This window comes from Carex rostrata, chromosome 17 (genome assembly GCF_964058835.1).
Source record: "Carex rostrata chromosome 17, lpCarRost1.2, whole genome shotgun sequence".
In the NCBI taxonomy this organism is placed as follows: domain Eukaryota; kingdom Viridiplantae; phylum Streptophyta; class Magnoliopsida; order Poales; family Cyperaceae; genus Carex; species Carex rostrata.
Genome location: NC_135934.1, coordinates 70,102 through 92,547, shown reverse-complemented (window position 1 = coordinate 92,547; position 22,446 = coordinate 70,102). Strand labels below are relative to the sequence as shown.

Here is a 22,446-nt window from a genome sequence, read left to right as displayed (position 1 = left end):
CCTCGTTGCGCTCACGTACAAAATTACGCCATTTACGGATGCGACGCGCGGCAACAAAACAAAAAGGAATGCAACACAGGGACTTCCCAGGAGGTCACCCATCCTAGTACTACTCCTGCCCAAGCACGCTTAACTGCGGATTTCCGATGGGATCCGGTGCTTTAGTGCTGGTATGATCGCATCCGTTATAGAATGACTCAAACCTCTTCTTAAACGCAAATAACGACTGCACTTTTTATTTCCCTCTTTCTTTTAAATTAAAAATCGATTTTATTTCATCAAAAAAAATCTACTTTTTATTTAACTTAAGAATTGATATGTCACAATTCGATAAAACTCCGAGACAACCGCCTCGTTGCGCTCACGTACAAAATTACGCCATTTACGGATGCGACGCGCGGCAACAAAACAAAAAGGAATGCAACACAGGGACTTCCCAGGAGGTCACCCATCCTAGTACTACTCCTGCCCAAGCACGCTTAACTGCGGAGTTCCGATGGGATCCGGTGCTTTAGTGCTGGTATGATCGCATCCGTTATAGAATGACTCAAACCTCTTCTTAAACGCAAATAACGACTGCACTTTTTATTTCCCTCTTTCTTTTAAATTAAAAATCGATTTTATTTCATCAAAAAAAATCTACTTTTTATTTAACTTAAGAATTGATATGTCACAATTCGATAAAACTCCGAGACAACCGCCTCGTTGCGCTCACGTACAAAATTACGCCATTTACGGATGCGACGCGCGGCAACAAAACAAAAAGGAATGCAACACAGGGACTTCCCAGGAGGTCACCCATCCTAGTACTACTCCTGCCCAAGCACGCTTAACTGCGGAGTTCCGATGGGATCCGGTGCTTTAGTGCTGGTATGATCGCATCCGTTATAGAATGACTCAAACCTCTTCTTAAACGCAAATAACGACTGCACTATTTATTTCCCTCTTTCTTTTAAATTAAAAATCGATTTTATTTCATAAAAAATAATCTACTTTTTATTTAACTTAAGAATTGCTATGTCATAATTCGATAAAACTCCGAGACAACCGCCTCGTTGCGCTCACGTACAAAATTACGCCATTTACGGATGCGACGCGCGGCAACAAAACAAAAAGGAATGCAACACAGGGACTTCCCAGGAGGTCACCCATCCTAGTACTACTCCTGCCCAAGCACGCTTAACTGCGGATTTCCGATGGGATCCGGTGCTTTAGTGCTGGTATGATCGCATCCGTTATAGAATGACTCAAACCTCTTCTTAAACGCAAATAACGACTGCACTTTTTATTTCCCTCTTTCTTTTAAATTAAAAATCGATTTTATTTCATCAAAAAAAATCTACTTTTTATTTAACTTAAGAATTGATATGTCACAATTCGATAAAACTCCGAGACAACCGCCTCGTTCGCTCACGTACAAAATTACGCCATTTACGGATGCGACGCGCGGCAACAAAACAAAAAGGAATGCAACACAGGGACTTCCCAGGAGGTCACCCATCCTAGTACTACTCCTGCCCAAGCACGCTTAACTGCGGAGTTCCGATGGGATCCGGTGCTTTAGTGCTGGTATGATCGCATCCGTTATAGAATGACTCAAACCTCTTCTTAAACGCAAATAACGACTGCACTATTTATTTCCCTCTTTCTTTTAAATTAAAAATCGATTTTATTTCATAAAAAATAATCTACTTTTTATTTAACTTAAGAATTGCTATGTCATAATTCGATAAAACTCCGAGACAACCGCCTCGTTGCGCTCACGTACAAAATTACGCCATTTACGGATGCGACGCGCGGCAACAAAACAAAAAGGAATGCAACACAGGGACTTCCCAGGAGGTCACCCATCCTAGTACTACTCCTGCCCAGGCACGCTTAACTGCGGATTTCCGATGGGATCCGGTGCTTTAGTGCTGGTATGATCGCATCCGTTATAGAATGACTCAAACCTCTTCTTAAACGCAAATAACGACTGCACTTTTTATTTCCCTCTTTCTTTTAAATTAAAAATCGATTTTATTTCATCAAAAAAAATCTACTTTTTATTTAACTTAAGAATTGATATGTCACAATTCGATAAAACTCCGAGACAACCGCCTCGTTGCGCTCACGTACAAAATTACGCCATTTACGGATGCGACGCGCGGCAACAAAACAAAAAGGAATGCAACACAGGGACTTCCCAGGAGGTCACCCATCCTAGTACTACTCCTGCCCAAGCACGCTTAACTGCGGAGTTCCGATGGGATCCGGTGCTTTAGTGCTGGTATGATCGCATCCGTTATAGAATGACTCAAACCTCTTCTTAAACGCAAATAACGACTGCACTATTTATTTCCCTCTTTCTTTTAAATTAAAAATCGATTTTATTTCATAAAAAATAATCTACTTTTTATTTAACTTAAGAATTGCTATGTCATAATTCGATAAAACTCCGAGACAACCGCCTCGTTGCGCTCACGTACAAAATTACGCCATTTACGGATGCGACGCGCGGCAACAAAACAAAAAGGAATGCAACACAGGGACTTCCCAGGAGGTCACCCATCCTAGTACTACTCCTGCCCAAGCACGCTTAACTGCGGAGTTCCGATGGGATCCGGTGCTTTAGTGCTGGTATGATCGCATCCGTTATAGAATGACTCAAACCTCTTCTTAAACGCAAATAACGACTGCACTTTTTATTTCCCTCTTTCTTTTAAATTAAAAATCGATTTTATTTCATCAAAAAAAATCTACTTTTTATTTAACTTAAGAATTGATATGTCACAATTCGATAAAACTCCGAGACAACCGCCTCGTTGCGCTCACGTACAAAATTACGCCATTTACGGATGCGACGCGCGGCAACAAAACAAAAAGGAATGCAACACAGGGACTTCCCAGGAGGTCACCCATCCTAGTACTACTCCTGCCCAAGCACGCTTAACTGCGGAGTTCCGATGGGATCCGGTGCTTTAGTGCTGGTATGATCGCATCCGTTATAGAATGACTCAAACCTCTTCTTAAACGCAAATAACGACTGCACTATTTATTTCCCTCTTTCTTTTAAATTAAAAATCGATTTTATTTCATAAAAAATAATCTACTTTTTATTTAACTTAAGAATTGCTATGTCATAATTCGATAAAACTCCGAGACAACCGCCTCGTTGCGCTCACGTACAAAATTACGCCATTTACGGATGCGACGCGCGGCAACAAAACAAAAAGGAATGCAACACAGGGACTTCCCAGGAGGTCACCCATCCTAGTACTACTCCTGCCCAAGCACGCTTAACTGCGGATTTCCGATGGGATCCGGTGCTTTAGTGCTGGTATGATCGCATCCGTTATAGAATGACTCAAACCTCTTCTTAAACGCAAATAACGACTGCACTTTTTATTTCCCTCTTTCTTTTAAATTAAAAATCGATTTTATTTCATCAAAAAAAATCTACTTTTTATTTAACTTAAGAATTGATATGTCACAATTCGATAAAACTCCGAGACAACCGCCTCGTTACGCTCACGTACAAAATTACGCCATTTACGGATGCGACGCGCGGCAACAAAACAAAAAGGAATGCAACACAGGGACTTCCCAGGAGGTCACCCATCCTAGTACTACTCCTGCCCAAGCACGCTTAACTGCGGAGTTCCGATGGGATCCGGTGCTTTAGTGCTGGTATGATCGCATCCGTTATAGAATGACTCAAACCTCTTCTTAAACGCAAATAACGACTGCACTATTTATTTCCCTCTTTCTTTTAAATTAAAAATCGATTTTATTTCATCAAAAAAAATCTACTTTTTATTTAACTTAAGAATTGCTATGTCATAATTCGATAAAACTCCGAGACAACCGCCTCGTTGCGCTCACGTACAAAATTACGCCATTTACGGATGCGACGCGCGGCAACAAAACAAAAAGGAATGCAACACAGGGACTTCCCAGGAGGTCACCCATCCTAGTACTACTCCTGCCCAAGCACGCTTAACTGCGGAGTTCCGATGGGATCCGGTGCTTTAGTGCTGGTATGATCGCATCCGTTATAGAATGACTCAAACCTCTTCTTAAACGCAAATAACGACTGCACTTTTTATTTCCCTCTTTCTTTTAAATTAAAAATCGATTTTATTTCATCAAAAAAAATCTACTTTTTATTTAACTTAAGAATTGATATGTCACAATTCGATAAAACTCCGAGACAACCGCCTCGTTGCGCTCACGTACAAAATTACGCCATTTACGGATGCGACGCGCGGCAACAAAACAAAAAGGAATGCAACACAGGGACTTCCCAGGAGGTCACCCATCCTAGTACTACTCCTGCCCAAGCACGCTTAACTGCGGATTTCCGATGGGATCCGGTGCTTTAGTGCTGGTATGATCGCATCCGTTATAGAATGACTCAAACCTCTTCTTAAACGCAAATAACGACTGCACTTTTTATTTCCCTCTTTCTTTTAAATTAAAAATCGATTTTATTTCATCAAAAAAAATCTACTTTTTATTTAACTTAAGAATTGATATGTCACAATTCGATAAAACTCCGAGACAACCGCCTCGTTGCGCTCACGTACAAAATTACGCCATTTACGGATGCGACGCGCGGCAACAAAACAAAAAGGAATGCAACACAGGGACTTCCCAGGAGGTCACCCATCCTAGTACTACTCCTGCCCAAGCACGCTTAACTGCGGAGTTCCGATGGGATCCGGTGCTTTAGTGCTGGTATGATCGCATCCGTTATAGAATGACTCAAACCTCTTCTTAAACGCAAATAACGACTGCACTATTTATTTCCCTCTTTCTTTTAAATTAAAAATCGATTTTATTTCATAAAAAATAATCTACTTTTTATTTAACTTAAGAATTGCTATGTCATAATTCGATAAAACTCCGAGACAACCGCCTCGTTGCGCTCACGTACAAAATTACGCCATTTACGGATGCGACGCGCGGCAACAAAACAAAAAGGAATGCAACACAGGGACTTCCCAGGAGGTCACCCATCCTAGTACTACTCCTGCCCAAGCACGCTTAACTGCGGATTTCCGATGGGATCCGGTGCTTTAGTGCTGGTATGATCGCATCCGTTATAGAATGACTCAAACCTCTTCTTAAACGCAAATAACGACTGCACTTTTTATTTCCCTCTTTCTTTTAAATTAAAAATCGATTTTATTTCATCAAAAAAAATCTACTTTTTATTTAACTTAAGAATTGATATGTCACAATTCGATAAAACTCCGAGACAACCGCCTCGTTACGCTCACGTACAAAATTACGCCATTTACGGATGCGACGCGCGGCAACAAAACAAAAAGGAATGCAACACAGGGACTTCCCAGGAGGTCACCCATCCTAGTACTACTCCTGCCCAAGCACGCTTAACTGCGGAGTTCCGATGGGATCCGGTGCTTTAGTGCTGGTATGATCGCATCCGTTATAGAATGACTCAAACCTCTTCTTAAACGCAAATAACGACTGCACTATTTATTTCCCTCTTTCTTTTAAATTAAAAATCGATTTTATTTCATAAAAAATAATCTACTTTTTATTTAACTTAAGAATTGCTATGTCATAATTCGATAAAACTCCGAGACAACCGCCTCGTTGCGCTCACGTACAAAATTACGCCATTTACGGATGCGACGCGCGGCAACAAAACAAAAAGGAATGCAACACAGGGACTTCCCAGGAGGTCACCCATCCTAGTACTACTCCTGCCCAGGCACGCTTAACTGCGGATTTCCGATGGGATCCGGTGCTTTAGTGCTGGTATGATCGCATCCGTTATAGAATGACTCAAACCTCTTCTTAAACGCAAATAACGACTGCACTTTTTATTTCCCTCTTTCTTTTAAATTAAAAATCGATTTTATTTCATCAAAAAAAATCTACTTTTTATTTAACTTAAGAATTGATATGTCACAATTCGATAAAACTCCGAGACAACCGCCTCGTTGCGCTCACGTACAAAATTACGCCATTTACGGATGCGACGCGCGGCAACAAAACAAAAAGGAATGCAACACAGGGACTTCCCAGGAGGTCACCCATCCTAGTACTACTCCTGCCCAAGCACGCTTAACTGCGGAGTTCCGATGGGATCCGGTGCTTTAGTGCTGGTATGATCGCATCCGTTATAGAATGACTCAAACCTCTTCTTAAACGCAAATAACGACTGCACTATTTATTTCCCTCTTTCTTTTAAATTAAAAATCGATTTTATTTCATAAAAAATAATCTACTTTTTATTTAACTTAAGAATTGCTATGTCATAATTCGATAAAACTCCGAGACAACCGCCTCGTTGCGCTCACGTACAAAATTACGCCATTTACGGATGCGACGCGCGGCAACAAAACAAAAAGGAATGCAACACAGGGACTTCCCAGGAGGTCACCCATCCTAGTACTACTCCTGCCCAAGCACGCTTAACTGCGGATTTCCGATGGGATCCGGTGCTTTAGTGCTGGTATGATCGCATCCGTTATAGAATGACTCAAACCTCTTCTTAAACGCAAATAACGACTGCACTTTTTATTTCCCTCTTTCTTTTAAATTAAAAATCGATTTTATTTCATCAAAAAAAATCTACTTTTTATTTAACTTAAGAATTGATATGTCACAATTCGATAAAACTCCGAGACAACCGCCTCGTTGCGCTCACGTACAAAATTACGCCATTTACGGATGCGACGCGCGGCAACAAAACAAAAAGGAATGCAACACAGGGACTTCCCAGGAGGTCACCCATCCTAGTACTACTCCTGCCCAAGCACGCTTAACTGCGGAGTTCCGATGGGATCCGGTGCTTTAGTGCTGGTATGATCGCATCCGTTATAGAATGACTCAAACCTCTTCTTAAACGCAAATAACGACTGCACTATTTATTTCCCTCTTTCTTTTAAATTAAAAATCGATTTTATTTCATAAAAAATAATCTACTTTTTATTTAACTTAAGAATTGCTATGTCATAATTCGATAAAACTCCGAGACAACCGCCTCGTTGCGCTCACGTACAAAATTACGCCATTTACGGATGCGACGCGCGGCAACAAAACAAAAAGGAATGCAACACAGGGACTTCCCAGGAGGTCACCCATCCTAGTACTACTCCTGCCCAAGCACGCTTAACTGCGGATTTCCGATGGGATCCGGTGCTTTAGTGCTGGTATGATCGCATCCGTTATAGAATGACTCAAACCTCTTCTTAAACGCAAATAACGACTGCACTTTTTATTTCCCTCTTTCTTTTAAATTAAAAATCGATTTTATTTCATCAAAAAAAATCTACTTTTTATTTAACTTAAGAATTGATATGTCACAATTCGATAAAACTCCGAGACAACCGCCTCGTTGCGCTCACGTACAAAATTACGCCATTTACGGATGCGACGCGCGGCAACAAAACAAAAAGGAATGCAACACAGGGACTTCCCAGGAGGTCACCCATCCTAGTACTACTCCTGCCCAAGCACGCTTAACTGCGGAGTTCCGATGGGATCCGGTGCTTTAGTGCTGGTATGATCGCATCCGTTATAGAATGACTCAAACCTCTTCTTAAACGCAAATAACGACTGCACTATTTATTTCCCTCTTTCTTTTAAATTAAAAATCGATTTTATTTCATCAAAAAAAATCTACTTTTTATTTAACTTAAGAATTGCTATGTCATAATTCGATAAAACTCCGAGACAACCGCCTCGTTGCGCTCACGTACAAAATTACGCCATTTACGGATGCGACGCGCGGCAACAAAACAAAAAGGAATGCAACACAGGGACTTCCCAGGAGGTCACCCATCCTAGTACTACTCCTGCCCAAGCACGCTTAACTGCGGAGTTCCGATGGGATCCGGTGCTTTAGTGCTGGTATGATCGCATCCGTTATAGAATGACTCAAACCTCTTCTTAAACGCAAATAACGACTGCACTTTTTATTTCCCTCTTTCTTTTAAATTAAAAATCGATTTTATTTCATCAAAAAAAATCTACTTTTTATTTAACTTAAGAATTGATATGTCACAATTCGATAAAACTCCGAGACAACCGCCTCGTTGCGCTCACGTACAAAATTACGCCATTTACGGATGCGACGCGCGGCAACAAAACAAAAAGGAATGCAACACAGGGACTTCCCAGGAGGTCACCCATCCTAGTACTACTCCTGCCCAAGCACGCTTAACTGCGGAGTTCCGATGGGATCCGGTGCTTTAGTGCTGGTATGATCGCATCCGTTATAGAATGACTCAAACCTCTTCTTAAACGCAAATAACGACTGCACTTTTTATTTCCCTCTTTCTTTTAAATTAAAAATCGATTTTATTTCATCAAAAAAAATCTACTTTTTATTTAACTTAAGAATTGATATGTCACAATTCGATAAAACTCCGAGACAACCGCCTCGTTGCGCTCACGTACAAAATTACGCCATTTACGGATGCGACGCGCGGCAACAAAACAAAAAGGAATGCAACACAGGGACTTCCCAGGAGGTCACCCATCCTAGTACTACTCCTGCCCAAGCACGCTTAACTGCGGAGTTCCGATGGGATCCGGTGCTTTAGTGCTGGTATGATCGCATCCGTTATAGAATGACTCAAACATCTTCTTAAACGCAAATAACGACTGCACTATTTATTTCCCTCTTTCTTTTAAATTAAAAATCGATTTTATTTCATAAAAAATAATCTACTTTTTATTTAACTTAAGAATTGCTATGTCATAATTCGATAAAACTCCGAGACAACCGCCTCGTTGCGCTCACGTACAAAATTACGCCATTTACGGATGCGACGCGCGGCAACAAAACAAAAAGGAATGCAACACAGGGACTTCCCAGGAGGTCACCCATCCTAGTATTACTCCTGCCCAAGCACGCTTAACTGCGGAGTTCCGATGGGATCCGGTGCTTTAGTGCTGGTATGATCGCATCCGTTATAGAATGACTCAAACCTCTTCTTAAACGCAAATAACGACTGCACTTTTTATTTCCCTCTTTCTTTTAAATTAAAAATCGATTTTATTTCATCAAAAAAAATCTACTTTTTATTTAACTTAAGAATTGATATGTCACAATTCGATAAAACTCCGAGACAACCGCCTCGTTGCGCTCACGTACAAAATTACGCCATTTACGGATGCGACGCGCGGCAACAAAACAAAAAGGAATGCAACACAGGGACTTCCCAGGAGGTCACCCATCCTAGTACTACTCCTGCCCAAGCACGCTTAACTGCGGAGTTCCGATGGGATCCGGTGCTTTAGTGCTGGTATGATCGCATCCGTTATAGAATGACTCAAACCTCTTCTTAAACGCAAATAACGACTGCACTATTTATTTCCCTCTTTCTTTTAAATTAAAAATCAATTTTATTTCATAAAAAATAATCTACTTTTTATTTAACTTAAGAATTGCTATGTCATAATTCGATAAAACTCCGAGACAACCGCCTCGTTGCGCTCACGTACAAAATTACGCCATTTACGGATGCGACGCGCGGCAACAAAACAAAAAGGAATGCAACACAGGGACTTCCCAGGAGGTCACCCATCCTAGTACTACTCCTGCCCAAGCACGCTTAACTGCGGAGTTCCGATGGGATCCGGTGCTTTAGTGCTGGTATGATCGCATCCGTTATAGAATGACTCAAACCTCTTCTTAAACGCAAATAACGACTGCACTATTTATTTCCCTCTTTCTTTTAAATTAAAAATCGATTTTATTTCATAAAAAATAATCTACTTTTTATTTAACTTAAGAATTGCTATGTCATAATTCGATAAAACTCCGAGACAACCGCCTCGTTGCGCTCACGTACAAAATTACGCCATTTACGGATGCGACGCGCGGCAACAAAACAAAAAGGAATGCAACACAGGGACTTCCCAGGAGGTCACCCATCCTAGTACTACTCCTGCCCAAGCACGCTTAACTGCGGATTTCCGATGGGATCCGGTGCTTTAGTGCTGGTATGATCGCATCCGTTATAGAATGACTCAAACCTCTTCTTAAACGCAAATAACGACTGCACTTTTTATTTCCCTCTTTCTTTTAAATTAAAAATCGATTTTATTTCATCAAAAAAAATCTACTTTTTATTTAACTTAAGAATTGATATGTCACAATTCGATAAAACTCCGAGACAACCGCCTCGTTACGCTCACGTACAAAATTACGCCATTTACGGATGCGACGCGCGGCAACAAAACAAAAAGGAATGCAACACAGGGACTTCCCAGGAGGTCACCCATCCTAGTACTACTCCTGCCCAAGCACGCTTAACTGCGGAGTTCCGATGGGATCCGGTGCTTTAGTGCTGGTATGATCGCATCCGTTATAGAATGACTCAAACCTCTTCTTAAACGCAAATAACGACTGCACTATTTATTTCCCTCTTTCTTTTAAATTAAAAATCGATTTTATTTCATCAAAAAAAATCTACTTTTTATTTAACTTAAGAATTGCTATGTCATAATTCGATAAAACTCCGAGACAACCGCCTCGTTGCGCTCACGTACAAAATTACGCCATTTACGGATGCGACGCGCGGCAACAAAACAAAAAGGAATGCAACACAGGGACTTCCCAGGAGGTCACCCATCCTAGTACTACTCCTGCCCAAGCACGCTTAACTGCGGAGTTCCGATGGGATCCGGTGCTTTAGTGCTGGTATGATCGCATCCGTTATAGAATGACTCAAACCTCTTCTTAAACGCAAATAACGACTGCACTTTTTATTTCCCTCTTTCTTTTAAATTAAAAATCGATTTTATTTCATCAAAAAAAATCTACTTTTTATTTAACTTAAGAATTGATATGTCACAATTCGATAAAACTCCGAGACAACCGCCTCGTTGCGCTCACGTACAAAATTACGCCATTTACGGATGCGACGCGCGGCAACAAAACAAAAAGGAATGCAACACAGGGACTTCCCAGGAGGTCACCCATCCTAGTACTACTCCTGCCCAAGCACGCTTAACTGCGGATTTCCGATGGGATCCGGTGCTTTAGTGCTGGTATGATCGCATCCGTTATAGAATGACTCAAACCTCTTCTTAAACGCAAATAACGACTGCACTTTTTATTTCCCTCTTTCTTTTAAATTAAAAATCGATTTTATTTCATCAAAAAAAATCTACTTTTTATTTAACTTAAGAATTGATATGTCACAATTCGATAAATTCCGAGACAACCGCCTCGTTGCGCTCACGTACAAAATTACGCCATTTACGGATGCGACGCGCGGCAACAAAACAAAAAGGAATGCAACACAGGGACTTCCCAGGAGGTCACCCATCCTAGTACTACTCCTGCCCAAGCACGCTTAACTGCGGAGTTCCGATGGGATCCGGTGCTTTAGTGCTGGTATGATCGCATCCGTTATAGAATGACTCAAACCTCTTCTTAAACGCAAATAACGACTGCACTATTTATTTCCCTCTTTCTTTTAAATTAAAAATCGATTTTATTTCATAAAAAATAATCTACTTTTTATTTAACTTAAGAATTGCTATGTCATAATTCGATAAAACTCCGAGACAACCGCCTCGTTGCGCTCACGTACAAAATTACGCCATTTACGGATGCGACGCGCGGCAACAAAACAAAAAGGAATGCAACACAGGGACTTCCCAGGAGGTCACCCATCCTAGTACTACTCCTGCCCAAGCACGCTTAACTGCGGATTTCTGATGGGATCCGGTGCTTTAGTGCTGGTATGATCGCATCCGTTATAGAATGACTCAAACCTCTTCTTAAACGCAAATAACGACTGCACTTTTTATTTCCCTCTTTCTTTTGAATTAAAAATCGATTTTATTTCATCAAAAAAAATCTACTTTTTATTTAACTTAAGAATTGATATGTCACAATTCGATAAAACTCCGAGACAACCGCCTCGTTACGCTCACGTACAAAATTACGCCATTTACGGATGCGACGCGCGGCAACAAAACAAAAAGGAATGCAACACAGGGACTTCCCAGGAGGTCACCCATCCTAGTACTACTCCTGCCCAAGCACGCTTAACTGCGGAGTTCCGATGGGATCCGGTGCTTTAGTGCTGGTATGATCGCATCCGTTATAGAATGACTCAAACCTCTTCTTAAACGCAAATAACGACTGCACTATTTATTTCCCTCTTTCTTTTAAATTAAAAATCGATTTTATTTCATAAAAAATAATCTACTTTTTATTTAACTTAAGAATTGGTATGTCATAATTCGATAAAACTCCGAGACAACCGCCTCGTTGCGCTCACGTACAAAATTACGCCATTTACGGATGCGACGCGCGGCAACAAAACAAAAAGGAATGCAACACAGGGACTTCCCAGGAGGTCACCCATCCTAGTACTACTCCTGCCCAGGCACGCTTAACTGCGGATTTCCGATGGGATCCGGTGCTTTAGTGCTGGTATGATCGCATCCGTTATAGAATGACTCAAACCTCTTCTTAAACGCAAATAACGACTGCACTTTTTATTTCCCTCTTTCTTTTAAATTAAAAATCGATTTTATTTCATCAAAAAAAATCTACTTTTTATTTAACTTAAGAATTGATATGTCACAATTCGATAAAACTCCGAGACAACCGCCTCGTTGCGCTCACGTACAAAATTACGCCATTTACGGATGCGACGCGCGGCAACAAAACAAAAAGGAATGCAACACAGGGACTTCCCAGGAGGTCACCCATCCTAGTACTACTCCTGCCCAAGCACGCTTAACTGCGGAGTTCCGATGGGATCCGGTGCTTTAGTGCTGGTATGATCGCATCCGTTATAGAATGACTCAAACCTCTTCTTAAACGCAAATAACGACTGCACTATTTATTTCCCTCTTTCTTTTAAATTAAAAATCGATTTTATTTCATAAAAAATAATCTACTTTTTATTTAACTTAAGAATTGCTATGTCATAATTCGATAAAACTCCGAGACAACCGCCTCGTTGCGCTCACGTACAAAATTACGCCATTTACGGATGCGACGCGCGGCAACAAAACAAAAAGGAATGCAACACAGGGACTTCCCAGGAGGTCACCCATCCTAGTACTACTCCTGCCCAAGCACGCTTAACTGCGGAGTTCCGATGGGATCCGGTGCTTTAGTGCTGGTATGATCGCATCCGTTATAGAATGACTCAAACCTCTTCTTAAACGCAAATAACGACTGCACTATTTATTTCCCTCTTTCTTTTAAATTAAAAATCGATTTTATTTCATCAAAAATAATCTACTTTTTATTTAACTTAAGAATTCATATGTCACAATTCGATAAAACTCCGAGACAACCGCCTCGTTGCGCTCACGTACAAAATTACGCCATTTACGGATGCGACGCGCGGCAACAAAACAAAAAGGAATGCAACACAGGGACTTCCCAGGAGGTCACCCATCCTAGTACTACTCCTGCCCAAGCACGCTTAACTGCGGAGTTCCGATGGGATCCGGTGCTTTAGTGCTGGTATGATCGCATCCGTTATAGAATGACTCAAACCTCTTCTTAAACGCAAATAACGACTGCACTATTTATTTCCCTCTTTCTTTTAAATTAAAAATCGATTTTATTTCATAAAAAATAATCTACTTTTTATTTAACTTAAGAATTGCTATGTCATAATTCGATAAAACTCCGAGACAACCGCCTCGTTGCGCTCACGTACAAAATTACGCCATTTACGGATGCGACGCGCGGCAACAAAACAAAAAGGAATGCAACACAGGGACTTCCCAGGAGGTCACCCATCCTAGTACTACTCCTGCCCAAGCACGCTTAACTGCAGATTTCCGATGGGATCCGGTGCTTTAGTGCTGGTATGATCGCATCCGTTATAGAATGACTCAAACCTCTTCTTAAACGCAAATAACGACTGCACTTTTTATTTCCCTCTTTCTTTTAAATTAAAAATCGATTTTATTTCATCAAAAAAAATCTACTTTTTATTTAACTTAAGAATTGATATGTCACAATTCGATAAAACTCCGAGACAACCGCCTCGTTACGCTCACGTACAAAATTACGCCATTTACGGATGCGACGCGCGGCAACAAAACAAAAAGGAATGCAACACAGGGACTTCCCAGGAGGTCACCCATCCTAGTACTACTCCTGCCCAAGCACGCTTAACTGCGGAGTTCCGATGGGATCCGGTGCTTTAGTGCTGGTATGATCGCATCCGTTATAGAATGACTCAAACCTCTTCTTAAACGCAAATAACGACTGCACTATTTATTTCCCTCTTTCTTTTAAATTAAAAATCGATTTTATTTCATAAAAAATAATCTACTTTTTATTTAACTTAAGAATTGCTATGTCATAATTCGATAAAACTCCGAGACAACCGCCTCGTTGCGCTCACGTACAAAATTACGCCATTTACGGATGCGACGCGCGGCAACAAAACAAAAAGGAATGCAACACAGGGACTTCCCAGGAGGTCACCCATCCTAGTACTACTCCTGCCCAGGCACGCTTAACTGCGGAGTTCCGATGGGATCCGGTGCTTTAGTGCTGGTATGATCGCATCCGTTATAGAATGACTCAAACCTCTTCTTAAACGCAAATAACGACTGCACTTTTTATTTCCCTCTTTCTTTTAAATTAAAAATCGATTTTATTTCATCAAAAAAAATCTACTTTTTATTTAACTTAAGAATTGATATGTCACAATTCGATAAAACTCCGAGACAACCGCCTCGTTGCGCTCACGTACAAAATTACGCCATTTACGGATGCGACGCGCGGCAACAAAACAAAAAGGAATGCAACACAGGGACTTCCCAGGAGGTCACCCATCCTAGTACTACTCCTGCCCAAGCACGCTTAACTGCGGAGTTCCGATGGGATCCGGTGCTTTAGTGCTGGTATGATCGCATCCGTTATAGAATGACTCAAACCTCTTCTTAAACGCAAATAACGACTGCACTTTTTATTTCCCTCTTTCTTTTAAATTAAAAATCGATTTTATTTCATCAAAAAAAATCTACTTTTTATTTAACTTAAGAATTGATATGTCACAATTCGATAAAACTCCGAGACAACCGCCTCGTTGCGCTCACGTACAAAATTACGCCATTTACGGATGCGACGCGCGGCAACAAAACAAAAAGGAATGCAACACAGGGACTTCCCAGGAGGTCACCCATCCTAGTACTACTCCTGCCCAAGCACGCTTAACTGCGGAGTTCCGATGGGATCCGGTGCTTTAGTGCTGGTATGATCGCATCCGTTATAGAATGACTCAAACCTCTTCTTAAACGCAAATAACGACTGCACTATTTATTTCCCTCTTTCTTTTAAATTAAAAATCGATTTTATTTCATAAAAAATAATCTACTTTTTATTTAACTTAAGAATTGCTATGTCATAATTCGATAAAACTCCGAGACAACCGCCTCGTTGCGCTCACGTACAAAATTACGCCATTTACGGATGCGACGCGCGGCAACAAAACAAAAAGGAATGCAACACAGGGACTTCCCAGGAGGTTACCCATCCTAGTATTACTCCTGCCCAAGCACGCTTAACTGCGGAGTTCCGATGGGATCCGGTGCTTTAGTGCTGGTATGATCGCATCCGTTATAGAATGACTCAAACCTCTTCTTAAACGCAAATAACGACTGCACTTTTTATTTCCCTCTTTCTTTTAAATTAAAAATCGATTTTATTTCATCAAAAAAAATCTACTTTTTATTTAACTTAAGAATTGATATGTCACAATTCGATAAAACTCCGAGACAACCGCCTCGTTGCGCTCACGTACAAAATTACGCCATTTACGGATGCGACGCGCGGCAACAAAACAAAAAGGAATGCAACACAGGGACTTCCCAGGAGGTCACCCATCCTAGTACTACTCCTGCCCAAGCACGCTTAACTGCGGAGTTCCGATGGGATCCGGTGCTTTAGTGCTGGTATGATCGCATCCGTTATAGAATGACTCAAACCTCTTCTTAAACGCAAATAACGACTGCACTATTTATTTCCCTCTTTCTTTTAAATTAAAAATCGATTTTATTTCATAAAAAATAATCTACTTTTTATTTAACTTAAGAATTGCTATGTCATAATTCGATAAAACTCCGAGACAACCGCCTCGTTGCGCTCACGTACAAAATTACGCCATTTACGGATGCGACGCGCGGCAACAAAACAAAAAGGAATGCAACACAGGGACTTCCCAGGAGGTCACCCATCCTAGTACTACTCCTGCCCAAGCACGCTTAACTGCGGAGTTCCGATGGGATCCGGTGCTTTAGTGCTGGTATGATCGCATCCGTTATAGAATGACTCAAACCTCTTCTTAAACGCAAATAACGACTGCACTTTTTATTTCCCTCTTTCTTTTAAATTAAAAATCGATTTTATTTCATCAAAAAAAATCTACTTTTTATTTAACTTAAGAATTGATATGTCACAATTCGATAAAACTCCGAGACAACCGCCTCGTTGCGCTCACGTACAAAATTACGCCATTTACGGATGCGACGCGCGGCAACAAAACAAAAAGGAATGCAACACAGGGACTTCCCAGGAGGTCACCCATCCTAGTACTACTCCTGCCCAAGCACGCTTAACTGCGGAGTTCCGATGGGATCCGGTGCTTTAGTGCTGGTATGATCGCATCCGTTATAGAATGACTCAAACCTCTTCTTAAACGCAAATAACGACTGCACTATTTATTTCCCTCTTTCTTTTAAATTAAAAATCGATTTTATTTCATAAAAAATAATCTACTTTTTATTTAACTTAAGAATTGCTATGTCATAATTCGATAAAACTCCGAGACAACCGCCTCGTTGCGCTCACGTACAAAATTACGCCATTTACGGATGCGACGCGCGGCAACAAAACAAAAAGGAATGCAACACAGGGACTTCCCAGGAGGTCACCCATCCTAGGAATTGATATGTCACAATTCGATAAAACTCCGAGACAACCGCCTCGTTGCGCTCACGTACAAAATTACGCCATTTACGGATGCGACGCGCGGCAACAAAACAAAAAGGAATGCAACACAGGGACTTCCCAGGAGGTCACCCATCCTAGTATTACTCCTGCCCAAGCACGCTTAACTGCGGAGTTCCGATGGGATCCGGTGCTTTAGTGCTGGTATGATCGCATCCGTTATAGAATGACTCAAACCTCTTCTTAAACGCAAATAACGACTGCACTATTTATTTCCCTCTTTCTTTTAAATTAAAAATCGATTTTATTTCATAAAAAATAATCTACTTTTTATTTAACTTAAGAATTGCTATGTCATAATTCGATAAAACTCCGAGACAACCGCCTCGTTGCGCTCACGTACAAAATTACGCCATTTACGGATGCGACGCGCGGCAACAAAAAAAAAAGGAATGCAACACAGGGACTTCCCAGGAGGTCACCCATCCTAGTACTACTCCTGCCCAAGCACGCTTAACTGCGGAGTTCCGATGGGATCCGGTGCTTTAGTGCTGGTATGATCGCATCCGTTATAGAATGACTCAAACCTCTTCTTAAACGCAAATAACGACTGCACTATTTATTTCCCTCTTTCTTTTAAATTAAAAATCGATTTTATTTCATAAAAAATAATCTACTTTTTATTTAACTTAAGAATTGCTATGTCATAATTCGATAAAACTCCGAGACAACCGCCTCGTTGCGCTCACGTACAAAATTACGCCATTTACGGATGCGACGCGCGGCAACAAAACAAAAAGGAATGCAACACAGGGACTTCCCAGGAGGTCACCCATCCTAGTACTACTCCTGCCCAAGCACGCTTAACTGCAGAGTTCCGATGGGATCCGGTGCTTTAGTGCTGGTATGATCGCATCCGTTATAGAATGACTCAAACCTCTTCTTAAACGCAAATAACGACTGCACTTTTTATTTCCCTCTTTCTTTTAAATTAAAAATCGATTTTATTTCATCAAAAAAAATCTACTTTTTATTTAACTTAAGAATTGATATGTCACAATTCGATAAAACTCCGAGACAACCGCCTCGTTGCGCTCACGTACAAAATTACGCCATTTACGGATGCGACGCGCGGCAACAAAACAAAAAGGAATGCAACACAGGGACTTCCCAGGAGGTCACCCATCCTAGTACTACTCCTGCCCAAGCACGCTTAACTGCGGAGTTCCGATGGGATCCGGTGCTTTAGTGCTGGTATGATCGCATCCGTTATAGAATGACTCAAACCTCTTCTTAAACGCAAATAACGACTGCACTATTTATTTCCCTCTTTCTTTTAAATTAAAAATCGATTTTATTTCATAAAAAATAATCTACTTTTTATTTAACTTAAGAATTGATATGTCACAATTCGATAAAACTCCGAGACAACCGCCTCGTTGCGCTCACGTACAAAATTACGCCATTTACGGATGCGACGCGCGGCAACAAAACAAAAAGGAATGCAACACAGGGACTTCCCAGGAGGTCACCCATCCTAGTACTACTCCTGCCCAAGCACGCTTAACTGCGGAGTTCCGATGGGATCCGGTGCTTTAGTGCTGGTATGATCGCATCCGTTATAGAATGACTCAAACCTCTTCTTAAACGCAAATAACGACTGCACTTTTTATTTCCCTCTTTCTTTTAAATTAAAAATCGATTTTATTTCATCAAAAAAAATCTACTTTTTATTTAACTTAAGAATTGATATGTCACAATTCGATAAAACTCCGAGACAACCGCCTCGTTGCGCTCACGTACAAAATTACGCCATTTACGGATGCGACGCGCGGCAACAAAACAAAAAGGAATGAAACACAGGGACTTCCCAGGAGGTCACCCATCCTAGTACTACTCCTGCCCAAGCACGCTTAACTGCGGAGTTCCGATGGGATCCGGTGCTTTAGTGCTGGTATGATCGCATCCGTTATAGAATGACTCAAACCTCTTCTTAAACGCAAATAACGACTGCACTTTTTATTTCCCTCTTTCTTTTAAATTAAAAATCGATTTTATTTCATCAAAAAAAATCTACTTTTTATTTAACTTAAGAATTGATATGTCACAATTCGATAAAACTCCGAGACAACCGCCTCGTTGCGCTCACGTACAAAATTACGCCATTTACGGATGCGACGCGCGGCAACAAAACAAAAAGGAATGCAACACAGGGACTTCCCAGGAGGTCACCCATCCTAGTACTACTCCTGCCCAAGCACGCTTAACTGCGGAGTTCCGATGGGATCCGGTGCTTTAGTGCTGGTATGATCGCATCCGTTATAGAATGACTCAAACCTCTTCTTAAACGCAAATAACGACTGCACTATTTATTTCCCTCTTTCTTTTAAATTAAAAATCGATTTTATTTCATAAAAAATAATCTACTTTTTATTTAACTTAAGAATTGATATGTCACAATTCGATAAAACTCCGAGACAACCGCCTCGTTGCGCTCACGTACAAAATTACGCCATTTACGGATGCGACGCGCGGCAACAAAACAAAAAGGAATGCAACACAGGGACTTCCCAGGAGGTCACCCATCCTAGTACTACTCCTGCCCAAGCACGCTTAACTGCGGAGTTCCGATGGGATCCGGTGCTTTAGTGCTGGTATGATCGCATCCGTTATAGAATGACTCAAACCTCTTCTTAAACGCAAATAACGACTGCACTTTTTATTTCCCTCTTTCTTTTAAATTAAAAATCGATTTTATTTCATCAAAAAAAATCTACTTTTTATTTAACTTAAGAATTGATATGTCACAATTCGATAAAACTCCGAGACAACCGCCTCGTTGCGCTCACGTACAAAATTACGCCATTTACGGATGCGACGCGCGGCAACAAAACAAAAAGGAATGAAACACAGGGACTTCCCAGGAGGTCACCCATCCTAGTACTACTCCTGCCCAAGCACGCTTAACTGCGGAGTTCCGATGGGATCCGGTGCTTTAGTGCTGGTATGATCGCATCCGTTATAGAATGACTCAAACCTCTTCTTAAACGCAAATAACGACTGCACTTTTTATTTCCCTCTTTCTTTTAAATTAAAAATCGATTTTATTTCATCAAAAAAAATCTACTTTTTATTTAACTTAAGAATTGATATGTCACAATTCGATAAAACTCCGAGACAACCGCCTCGTTGCGCTCACGTACAAAATTACGCCATTTACGGATGCGACGCGCGGCAACAAAACAAAAAGGAATGCAACACAGGGACTTCCCAGGAGGTCACCCATCCTAGTACTACTCCTGCCCAAGCACGCTTAACTGCGGAGTTCCGATGGGATCCGGTGCTTTAGTGCTGGTATGATCGCATCCGTTATAGAATGACTCAAACCTCTTCTTAAACGCAAATAACGACTGCACTTTTTATTTCCCTCTTTCTTTTAAATTAAAAATCGATTTTATTTCATCAAAAAAAATCTACTTTTTATTTAACTTAAGAATTGATATGTCACAATTCGATAAAACTCCGAGACAACCGCCTCGTTGCGCTCACGTACAAAATTACGCCATTTACGGATGCGACGCGCGGCAACAAAACAAAAAGGAATGCAACACAGGGACTTCCCAGGAGGTCACCCATCCTAGTATTACTCCTGCCCAAGCACGCTTAACTGCGGAGTTCCGATGGGATCCGGTGCTTTAGTGCTGGTATGATCGCATCCGTTATAGAATGACTCAAACCTCTTCTTAAACGCAAATAACGACTGCACTATTTATTTCCCTCTTTCTTTTAAATTAAAAATCGATTTTATTTCATAAAAAATAATCTACTTTTTATTTAACTTAAGAATTGCTATGTCATAATTCGATAAAACTCCGAGACAACCGCCTCGTTGCGCTCACGTACAAAATTACGCCATTTACGGATGCGACGCGCTGCAACAAAAAAAAAAGGAATGCAACACAGGGACTTCCCAGGAGGTCACCCATCCTAGTACTACTCCTGCCCAAGCACGCTTAACTGCGGAGTTCCGATGGGATCCGGTGCTTTAGTGCTGGTATGATCGCATCCGTTATAGAATGACTCAAACCTCTTCTTAAACGCAAATAACGACTGCACTATTTATTTCCCTCTTTCTTTTAAATTAAAAATCGATTTTATTTCATAAAAAATAATCTACTTTTTATTTAACTTAAGAATTGCTATGTCATAATTCGATAAAACTCCGAGACAACCGCCTCGTTGCGCTCACGTACAAAATTACGCCATTTACGGATGCGACGCGCGGCAACAAAACAAAAAGGAATGCAACACAGGGACTTCCCAGGAGGTCACCCATCCTAGTACTACTCCTGCCCAAGCACGCTTAACTGCGGAGTTCCGATGGGATCCGGTGCTTTAGTGCTGGTATGATCGCATCCGTTATAGAATGACTCAAACCTCTTCTTAAACGCAAATAACGACTGCACTTTTTATTTCCCTCTTTCTTTTAAATTAAAAATCGATTTTATTTCATCAAAAAAAATCTACTTTTTATTTAACTTAAGAATTGATATGTCACAATTCGATAAAACTCCGAGACAACCGCCTCGTTGCGCTCACGTACAAAATTACGCCATTTACGGATGCGACGCGCGGCAACAAAACAAAAAGGAATGCAACACAGGGACTTCCCAGGAGGTCACCCATCCTAGTACTACTCCTGCCCAAGCACGCTTAACTGCGGAGTTCCGATGGGATCCGGTGCTTTAGTGCTGGTATGATCGCATCCGTTATAGAATGACTCAAACCTCTTCTTAAACGCAAATAACGACTGCACTATTTATTTCCCTCTTTCTTTTAAATTAAAAATCGATTTTATTTCATAAAAAATAATCTACTTTTTATTTAACTTAAGAATTGCTATGTCATAATTCGATAAAACTCCGAGACAACCGCCTCGTTGCGCTCACGTACAAAATTACGCCATTTACGGATGCGACGCGCGGCAACAAAACAAAAAGGAATGCAACACAGGGACTTCCCAGGAGGTCACCCATCCTAGTACTACTCCTGCCCAAGCACGCTTAACTGCGGAGTTCCGATGGGATCCGGTGCTTTAGTGCTGGTATGATCGCATCCGTTATAGAATGACTCAAACCTCTTCTTAAACGCAAATAACGACTGCACTTTTTATTTCCCTCTTTCTTTTAAATTAAAAATCGATTTTATTTCATCAAAAAAAATCTACTTTTTATTTAACTTAAGAATTGATATGTCACAATTCGATAAAACTCCGAGACAACCGCCTCGTTGCGCTCACGTACAAAATTACGCCATTTACGGATGCGACGCGCGGCAACAAAACAAAAAGGAATGCAACACAGGGACTTCCCAGGAGGTCACCCATCCTAGTACTACTCCTGCCCAAGCACGCTTAACTGCGGAGTTCCGATGGGATCCGGTGCTTTAGTGCTGGTATGATCGCATCCGTTATAGAATGACTCAAACCTCTTCTTAAACGCAAATAACGACTGCACTTTTTATTTCCCTCTTTC

The 22,446-nt window shown here is 41.0% G+C and overlaps 64 non-coding genes across 64 annotated transcripts; all 64 read right to left on the bottom strand.

Moving 5' to 3' along the window:
- Positions 1-65: 65 nt before the first annotated feature.
- On the bottom strand, positions 66-184 carry LOC144568979 (5S ribosomal RNA). The gene has a single exon (XR_013515893.1). It is a non-coding gene; the product is annotated as a 5S ribosomal RNA (ribosomal RNA).
- Positions 185-415: 231 nt separating this feature from the next.
- On the bottom strand, positions 416-534 carry LOC144568885 (5S ribosomal RNA). The gene has a single exon (XR_013515804.1). It is a non-coding gene; the product is annotated as a 5S ribosomal RNA (ribosomal RNA).
- Positions 535-765: 231 nt separating this feature from the next.
- Positions 766-884, bottom strand: LOC144568884 (5S ribosomal RNA). The gene has a single exon (XR_013515803.1). It is a non-coding gene; the product is annotated as a 5S ribosomal RNA (ribosomal RNA).
- Positions 885-1,115: 231 nt separating this feature from the next.
- Positions 1,116-1,234, bottom strand: LOC144568978 (5S ribosomal RNA). The gene has a single exon (XR_013515892.1). It is a non-coding gene; the product is annotated as a 5S ribosomal RNA (ribosomal RNA).
- A 230-nt stretch (positions 1,235-1,464) lies between these two features.
- LOC144568883 (5S ribosomal RNA) lies at positions 1,465-1,583 on the bottom strand. Its single transcript, XR_013515802.1, has one exon. It is a non-coding gene; the product is annotated as a 5S ribosomal RNA (ribosomal RNA).
- Positions 1,584-1,814: 231 nt separating this feature from the next.
- LOC144568993 (5S ribosomal RNA) lies at positions 1,815-1,933 on the bottom strand. Its single transcript, XR_013515906.1, has one exon. It is a non-coding gene; the product is annotated as a 5S ribosomal RNA (ribosomal RNA).
- Positions 1,934-2,164: 231 nt separating this feature from the next.
- LOC144568881 (5S ribosomal RNA) lies at positions 2,165-2,283 on the bottom strand. Its single transcript, XR_013515800.1, has one exon. It is a non-coding gene; the product is annotated as a 5S ribosomal RNA (ribosomal RNA).
- Positions 2,284-2,514: 231 nt separating this feature from the next.
- Positions 2,515-2,633, bottom strand: LOC144568880 (5S ribosomal RNA). Its single transcript, XR_013515799.1, has one exon. It is a non-coding gene; the product is annotated as a 5S ribosomal RNA (ribosomal RNA).
- A 231-nt stretch (positions 2,634-2,864) lies between these two features.
- On the bottom strand, positions 2,865-2,983 carry LOC144568879 (5S ribosomal RNA). The gene has a single exon (XR_013515798.1). It is a non-coding gene; the product is annotated as a 5S ribosomal RNA (ribosomal RNA).
- A 231-nt stretch (positions 2,984-3,214) lies between these two features.
- On the bottom strand, positions 3,215-3,333 carry LOC144568977 (5S ribosomal RNA). Its single transcript, XR_013515891.1, has one exon. It is a non-coding gene; the product is annotated as a 5S ribosomal RNA (ribosomal RNA).
- A 231-nt stretch (positions 3,334-3,564) lies between these two features.
- LOC144568878 (5S ribosomal RNA) lies at positions 3,565-3,683 on the bottom strand. The gene has a single exon (XR_013515797.1). It is a non-coding gene; the product is annotated as a 5S ribosomal RNA (ribosomal RNA).
- A 231-nt stretch (positions 3,684-3,914) lies between these two features.
- Positions 3,915-4,033, bottom strand: LOC144568877 (5S ribosomal RNA). Its single transcript, XR_013515796.1, has one exon. It is a non-coding gene; the product is annotated as a 5S ribosomal RNA (ribosomal RNA).
- A 231-nt stretch (positions 4,034-4,264) lies between these two features.
- LOC144568975 (5S ribosomal RNA) lies at positions 4,265-4,383 on the bottom strand. Its single transcript, XR_013515889.1, has one exon. It is a non-coding gene; the product is annotated as a 5S ribosomal RNA (ribosomal RNA).
- Positions 4,384-4,614: 231 nt separating this feature from the next.
- On the bottom strand, positions 4,615-4,733 carry LOC144568876 (5S ribosomal RNA). The gene has a single exon (XR_013515795.1). It is a non-coding gene; the product is annotated as a 5S ribosomal RNA (ribosomal RNA).
- A 231-nt stretch (positions 4,734-4,964) lies between these two features.
- LOC144568974 (5S ribosomal RNA) lies at positions 4,965-5,083 on the bottom strand. The gene has a single exon (XR_013515888.1). It is a non-coding gene; the product is annotated as a 5S ribosomal RNA (ribosomal RNA).
- A 231-nt stretch (positions 5,084-5,314) lies between these two features.
- Positions 5,315-5,433, bottom strand: LOC144568875 (5S ribosomal RNA). The gene has a single exon (XR_013515794.1). It is a non-coding gene; the product is annotated as a 5S ribosomal RNA (ribosomal RNA).
- A 231-nt stretch (positions 5,434-5,664) lies between these two features.
- LOC144568992 (5S ribosomal RNA) lies at positions 5,665-5,783 on the bottom strand. Its single transcript, XR_013515905.1, has one exon. It is a non-coding gene; the product is annotated as a 5S ribosomal RNA (ribosomal RNA).
- A 231-nt stretch (positions 5,784-6,014) lies between these two features.
- LOC144568874 (5S ribosomal RNA) lies at positions 6,015-6,133 on the bottom strand. Its single transcript, XR_013515793.1, has one exon. It is a non-coding gene; the product is annotated as a 5S ribosomal RNA (ribosomal RNA).
- A 231-nt stretch (positions 6,134-6,364) lies between these two features.
- LOC144568973 (5S ribosomal RNA) lies at positions 6,365-6,483 on the bottom strand. Its single transcript, XR_013515887.1, has one exon. It is a non-coding gene; the product is annotated as a 5S ribosomal RNA (ribosomal RNA).
- A 231-nt stretch (positions 6,484-6,714) lies between these two features.
- Positions 6,715-6,833, bottom strand: LOC144568873 (5S ribosomal RNA). Its single transcript, XR_013515792.1, has one exon. It is a non-coding gene; the product is annotated as a 5S ribosomal RNA (ribosomal RNA).
- A 231-nt stretch (positions 6,834-7,064) lies between these two features.
- LOC144568971 (5S ribosomal RNA) lies at positions 7,065-7,183 on the bottom strand. The gene has a single exon (XR_013515886.1). It is a non-coding gene; the product is annotated as a 5S ribosomal RNA (ribosomal RNA).
- Positions 7,184-7,414: 231 nt separating this feature from the next.
- LOC144568871 (5S ribosomal RNA) lies at positions 7,415-7,533 on the bottom strand. The gene has a single exon (XR_013515791.1). It is a non-coding gene; the product is annotated as a 5S ribosomal RNA (ribosomal RNA).
- Positions 7,534-7,764: 231 nt separating this feature from the next.
- On the bottom strand, positions 7,765-7,883 carry LOC144568869 (5S ribosomal RNA). The gene has a single exon (XR_013515789.1). It is a non-coding gene; the product is annotated as a 5S ribosomal RNA (ribosomal RNA).
- Positions 7,884-8,114: 231 nt separating this feature from the next.
- LOC144568868 (5S ribosomal RNA) lies at positions 8,115-8,233 on the bottom strand. Its single transcript, XR_013515788.1, has one exon. It is a non-coding gene; the product is annotated as a 5S ribosomal RNA (ribosomal RNA).
- Positions 8,234-8,464: 231 nt separating this feature from the next.
- Positions 8,465-8,583, bottom strand: LOC144568867 (5S ribosomal RNA). The gene has a single exon (XR_013515787.1). It is a non-coding gene; the product is annotated as a 5S ribosomal RNA (ribosomal RNA).
- A 231-nt stretch (positions 8,584-8,814) lies between these two features.
- Positions 8,815-8,933, bottom strand: LOC144568959 (5S ribosomal RNA). Its single transcript, XR_013515874.1, has one exon. It is a non-coding gene; the product is annotated as a 5S ribosomal RNA (ribosomal RNA).
- Positions 8,934-9,164: 231 nt separating this feature from the next.
- Positions 9,165-9,283, bottom strand: LOC144568866 (5S ribosomal RNA). The gene has a single exon (XR_013515786.1). It is a non-coding gene; the product is annotated as a 5S ribosomal RNA (ribosomal RNA).
- A 231-nt stretch (positions 9,284-9,514) lies between these two features.
- LOC144568865 (5S ribosomal RNA) lies at positions 9,515-9,633 on the bottom strand. The gene has a single exon (XR_013515785.1). It is a non-coding gene; the product is annotated as a 5S ribosomal RNA (ribosomal RNA).
- Positions 9,634-9,864: 231 nt separating this feature from the next.
- On the bottom strand, positions 9,865-9,983 carry LOC144568970 (5S ribosomal RNA). Its single transcript, XR_013515885.1, has one exon. It is a non-coding gene; the product is annotated as a 5S ribosomal RNA (ribosomal RNA).
- A 231-nt stretch (positions 9,984-10,214) lies between these two features.
- On the bottom strand, positions 10,215-10,333 carry LOC144568864 (5S ribosomal RNA). Its single transcript, XR_013515784.1, has one exon. It is a non-coding gene; the product is annotated as a 5S ribosomal RNA (ribosomal RNA).
- Positions 10,334-10,564: 231 nt separating this feature from the next.
- Positions 10,565-10,683, bottom strand: LOC144568863 (5S ribosomal RNA). The gene has a single exon (XR_013515783.1). It is a non-coding gene; the product is annotated as a 5S ribosomal RNA (ribosomal RNA).
- Positions 10,684-10,914: 231 nt separating this feature from the next.
- On the bottom strand, positions 10,915-11,033 carry LOC144568969 (5S ribosomal RNA). Its single transcript, XR_013515884.1, has one exon. It is a non-coding gene; the product is annotated as a 5S ribosomal RNA (ribosomal RNA).
- Positions 11,034-11,263: 230 nt separating this feature from the next.
- LOC144568862 (5S ribosomal RNA) lies at positions 11,264-11,382 on the bottom strand. Its single transcript, XR_013515782.1, has one exon. It is a non-coding gene; the product is annotated as a 5S ribosomal RNA (ribosomal RNA).
- A 231-nt stretch (positions 11,383-11,613) lies between these two features.
- LOC144568947 (5S ribosomal RNA) lies at positions 11,614-11,732 on the bottom strand. The gene has a single exon (XR_013515863.1). It is a non-coding gene; the product is annotated as a 5S ribosomal RNA (ribosomal RNA).
- Positions 11,733-11,963: 231 nt separating this feature from the next.
- LOC144568861 (5S ribosomal RNA) lies at positions 11,964-12,082 on the bottom strand. The gene has a single exon (XR_013515781.1). It is a non-coding gene; the product is annotated as a 5S ribosomal RNA (ribosomal RNA).
- A 231-nt stretch (positions 12,083-12,313) lies between these two features.
- On the bottom strand, positions 12,314-12,432 carry LOC144568991 (5S ribosomal RNA). The gene has a single exon (XR_013515904.1). It is a non-coding gene; the product is annotated as a 5S ribosomal RNA (ribosomal RNA).
- Positions 12,433-12,663: 231 nt separating this feature from the next.
- Positions 12,664-12,782, bottom strand: LOC144568860 (5S ribosomal RNA). Its single transcript, XR_013515780.1, has one exon. It is a non-coding gene; the product is annotated as a 5S ribosomal RNA (ribosomal RNA).
- A 231-nt stretch (positions 12,783-13,013) lies between these two features.
- On the bottom strand, positions 13,014-13,132 carry LOC144568858 (5S ribosomal RNA). The gene has a single exon (XR_013515778.1). It is a non-coding gene; the product is annotated as a 5S ribosomal RNA (ribosomal RNA).
- A 231-nt stretch (positions 13,133-13,363) lies between these two features.
- On the bottom strand, positions 13,364-13,482 carry LOC144568857 (5S ribosomal RNA). Its single transcript, XR_013515777.1, has one exon. It is a non-coding gene; the product is annotated as a 5S ribosomal RNA (ribosomal RNA).
- Positions 13,483-13,713: 231 nt separating this feature from the next.
- LOC144569005 (5S ribosomal RNA) lies at positions 13,714-13,832 on the bottom strand. Its single transcript, XR_013515918.1, has one exon. It is a non-coding gene; the product is annotated as a 5S ribosomal RNA (ribosomal RNA).
- A 231-nt stretch (positions 13,833-14,063) lies between these two features.
- On the bottom strand, positions 14,064-14,182 carry LOC144568855 (5S ribosomal RNA). The gene has a single exon (XR_013515775.1). It is a non-coding gene; the product is annotated as a 5S ribosomal RNA (ribosomal RNA).
- Positions 14,183-14,413: 231 nt separating this feature from the next.
- On the bottom strand, positions 14,414-14,532 carry LOC144568944 (5S ribosomal RNA). Its single transcript, XR_013515860.1, has one exon. It is a non-coding gene; the product is annotated as a 5S ribosomal RNA (ribosomal RNA).
- Positions 14,533-14,763: 231 nt separating this feature from the next.
- Positions 14,764-14,882, bottom strand: LOC144568854 (5S ribosomal RNA). Its single transcript, XR_013515774.1, has one exon. It is a non-coding gene; the product is annotated as a 5S ribosomal RNA (ribosomal RNA).
- Positions 14,883-15,113: 231 nt separating this feature from the next.
- Positions 15,114-15,232, bottom strand: LOC144568853 (5S ribosomal RNA). The gene has a single exon (XR_013515773.1). It is a non-coding gene; the product is annotated as a 5S ribosomal RNA (ribosomal RNA).
- Positions 15,233-15,463: 231 nt separating this feature from the next.
- LOC144569003 (5S ribosomal RNA) lies at positions 15,464-15,582 on the bottom strand. Its single transcript, XR_013515917.1, has one exon. It is a non-coding gene; the product is annotated as a 5S ribosomal RNA (ribosomal RNA).
- A 231-nt stretch (positions 15,583-15,813) lies between these two features.
- LOC144568852 (5S ribosomal RNA) lies at positions 15,814-15,932 on the bottom strand. The gene has a single exon (XR_013515772.1). It is a non-coding gene; the product is annotated as a 5S ribosomal RNA (ribosomal RNA).
- A 231-nt stretch (positions 15,933-16,163) lies between these two features.
- On the bottom strand, positions 16,164-16,282 carry LOC144568851 (5S ribosomal RNA). Its single transcript, XR_013515771.1, has one exon. It is a non-coding gene; the product is annotated as a 5S ribosomal RNA (ribosomal RNA).
- Positions 16,283-16,513: 231 nt separating this feature from the next.
- On the bottom strand, positions 16,514-16,632 carry LOC144568849 (5S ribosomal RNA). Its single transcript, XR_013515770.1, has one exon. It is a non-coding gene; the product is annotated as a 5S ribosomal RNA (ribosomal RNA).
- Positions 16,633-17,011: 379 nt separating this feature from the next.
- LOC144568958 (5S ribosomal RNA) lies at positions 17,012-17,130 on the bottom strand. The gene has a single exon (XR_013515873.1). It is a non-coding gene; the product is annotated as a 5S ribosomal RNA (ribosomal RNA).
- A 231-nt stretch (positions 17,131-17,361) lies between these two features.
- LOC144568848 (5S ribosomal RNA) lies at positions 17,362-17,480 on the bottom strand. Its single transcript, XR_013515769.1, has one exon. It is a non-coding gene; the product is annotated as a 5S ribosomal RNA (ribosomal RNA).
- Positions 17,481-17,711: 231 nt separating this feature from the next.
- LOC144568949 (5S ribosomal RNA) lies at positions 17,712-17,830 on the bottom strand. The gene has a single exon (XR_013515865.1). It is a non-coding gene; the product is annotated as a 5S ribosomal RNA (ribosomal RNA).
- Positions 17,831-18,061: 231 nt separating this feature from the next.
- Positions 18,062-18,180, bottom strand: LOC144568847 (5S ribosomal RNA). The gene has a single exon (XR_013515768.1). It is a non-coding gene; the product is annotated as a 5S ribosomal RNA (ribosomal RNA).
- A 231-nt stretch (positions 18,181-18,411) lies between these two features.
- On the bottom strand, positions 18,412-18,530 carry LOC144568845 (5S ribosomal RNA). Its single transcript, XR_013515766.1, has one exon. It is a non-coding gene; the product is annotated as a 5S ribosomal RNA (ribosomal RNA).
- Positions 18,531-18,761: 231 nt separating this feature from the next.
- On the bottom strand, positions 18,762-18,880 carry LOC144568998 (5S ribosomal RNA). Its single transcript, XR_013515912.1, has one exon. It is a non-coding gene; the product is annotated as a 5S ribosomal RNA (ribosomal RNA).
- A 231-nt stretch (positions 18,881-19,111) lies between these two features.
- On the bottom strand, positions 19,112-19,230 carry LOC144568844 (5S ribosomal RNA). The gene has a single exon (XR_013515765.1). It is a non-coding gene; the product is annotated as a 5S ribosomal RNA (ribosomal RNA).
- Positions 19,231-19,461: 231 nt separating this feature from the next.
- On the bottom strand, positions 19,462-19,580 carry LOC144568843 (5S ribosomal RNA). The gene has a single exon (XR_013515764.1). It is a non-coding gene; the product is annotated as a 5S ribosomal RNA (ribosomal RNA).
- Positions 19,581-19,811: 231 nt separating this feature from the next.
- LOC144568997 (5S ribosomal RNA) lies at positions 19,812-19,930 on the bottom strand. Its single transcript, XR_013515911.1, has one exon. It is a non-coding gene; the product is annotated as a 5S ribosomal RNA (ribosomal RNA).
- A 231-nt stretch (positions 19,931-20,161) lies between these two features.
- LOC144568842 (5S ribosomal RNA) lies at positions 20,162-20,280 on the bottom strand. The gene has a single exon (XR_013515763.1). It is a non-coding gene; the product is annotated as a 5S ribosomal RNA (ribosomal RNA).
- Positions 20,281-20,511: 231 nt separating this feature from the next.
- Positions 20,512-20,630, bottom strand: LOC144568957 (5S ribosomal RNA). Its single transcript, XR_013515872.1, has one exon. It is a non-coding gene; the product is annotated as a 5S ribosomal RNA (ribosomal RNA).
- Positions 20,631-20,861: 231 nt separating this feature from the next.
- Positions 20,862-20,980, bottom strand: LOC144568841 (5S ribosomal RNA). The gene has a single exon (XR_013515762.1). It is a non-coding gene; the product is annotated as a 5S ribosomal RNA (ribosomal RNA).
- A 231-nt stretch (positions 20,981-21,211) lies between these two features.
- Positions 21,212-21,330, bottom strand: LOC144568840 (5S ribosomal RNA). The gene has a single exon (XR_013515761.1). It is a non-coding gene; the product is annotated as a 5S ribosomal RNA (ribosomal RNA).
- A 231-nt stretch (positions 21,331-21,561) lies between these two features.
- On the bottom strand, positions 21,562-21,680 carry LOC144568839 (5S ribosomal RNA). Its single transcript, XR_013515760.1, has one exon. It is a non-coding gene; the product is annotated as a 5S ribosomal RNA (ribosomal RNA).
- A 231-nt stretch (positions 21,681-21,911) lies between these two features.
- Positions 21,912-22,030, bottom strand: LOC144568838 (5S ribosomal RNA). Its single transcript, XR_013515759.1, has one exon. It is a non-coding gene; the product is annotated as a 5S ribosomal RNA (ribosomal RNA).
- Positions 22,031-22,261: 231 nt separating this feature from the next.
- LOC144568837 (5S ribosomal RNA) lies at positions 22,262-22,380 on the bottom strand. The gene has a single exon (XR_013515758.1). It is a non-coding gene; the product is annotated as a 5S ribosomal RNA (ribosomal RNA).
- Positions 22,381-22,446: the final 66 nt, after the last annotated feature.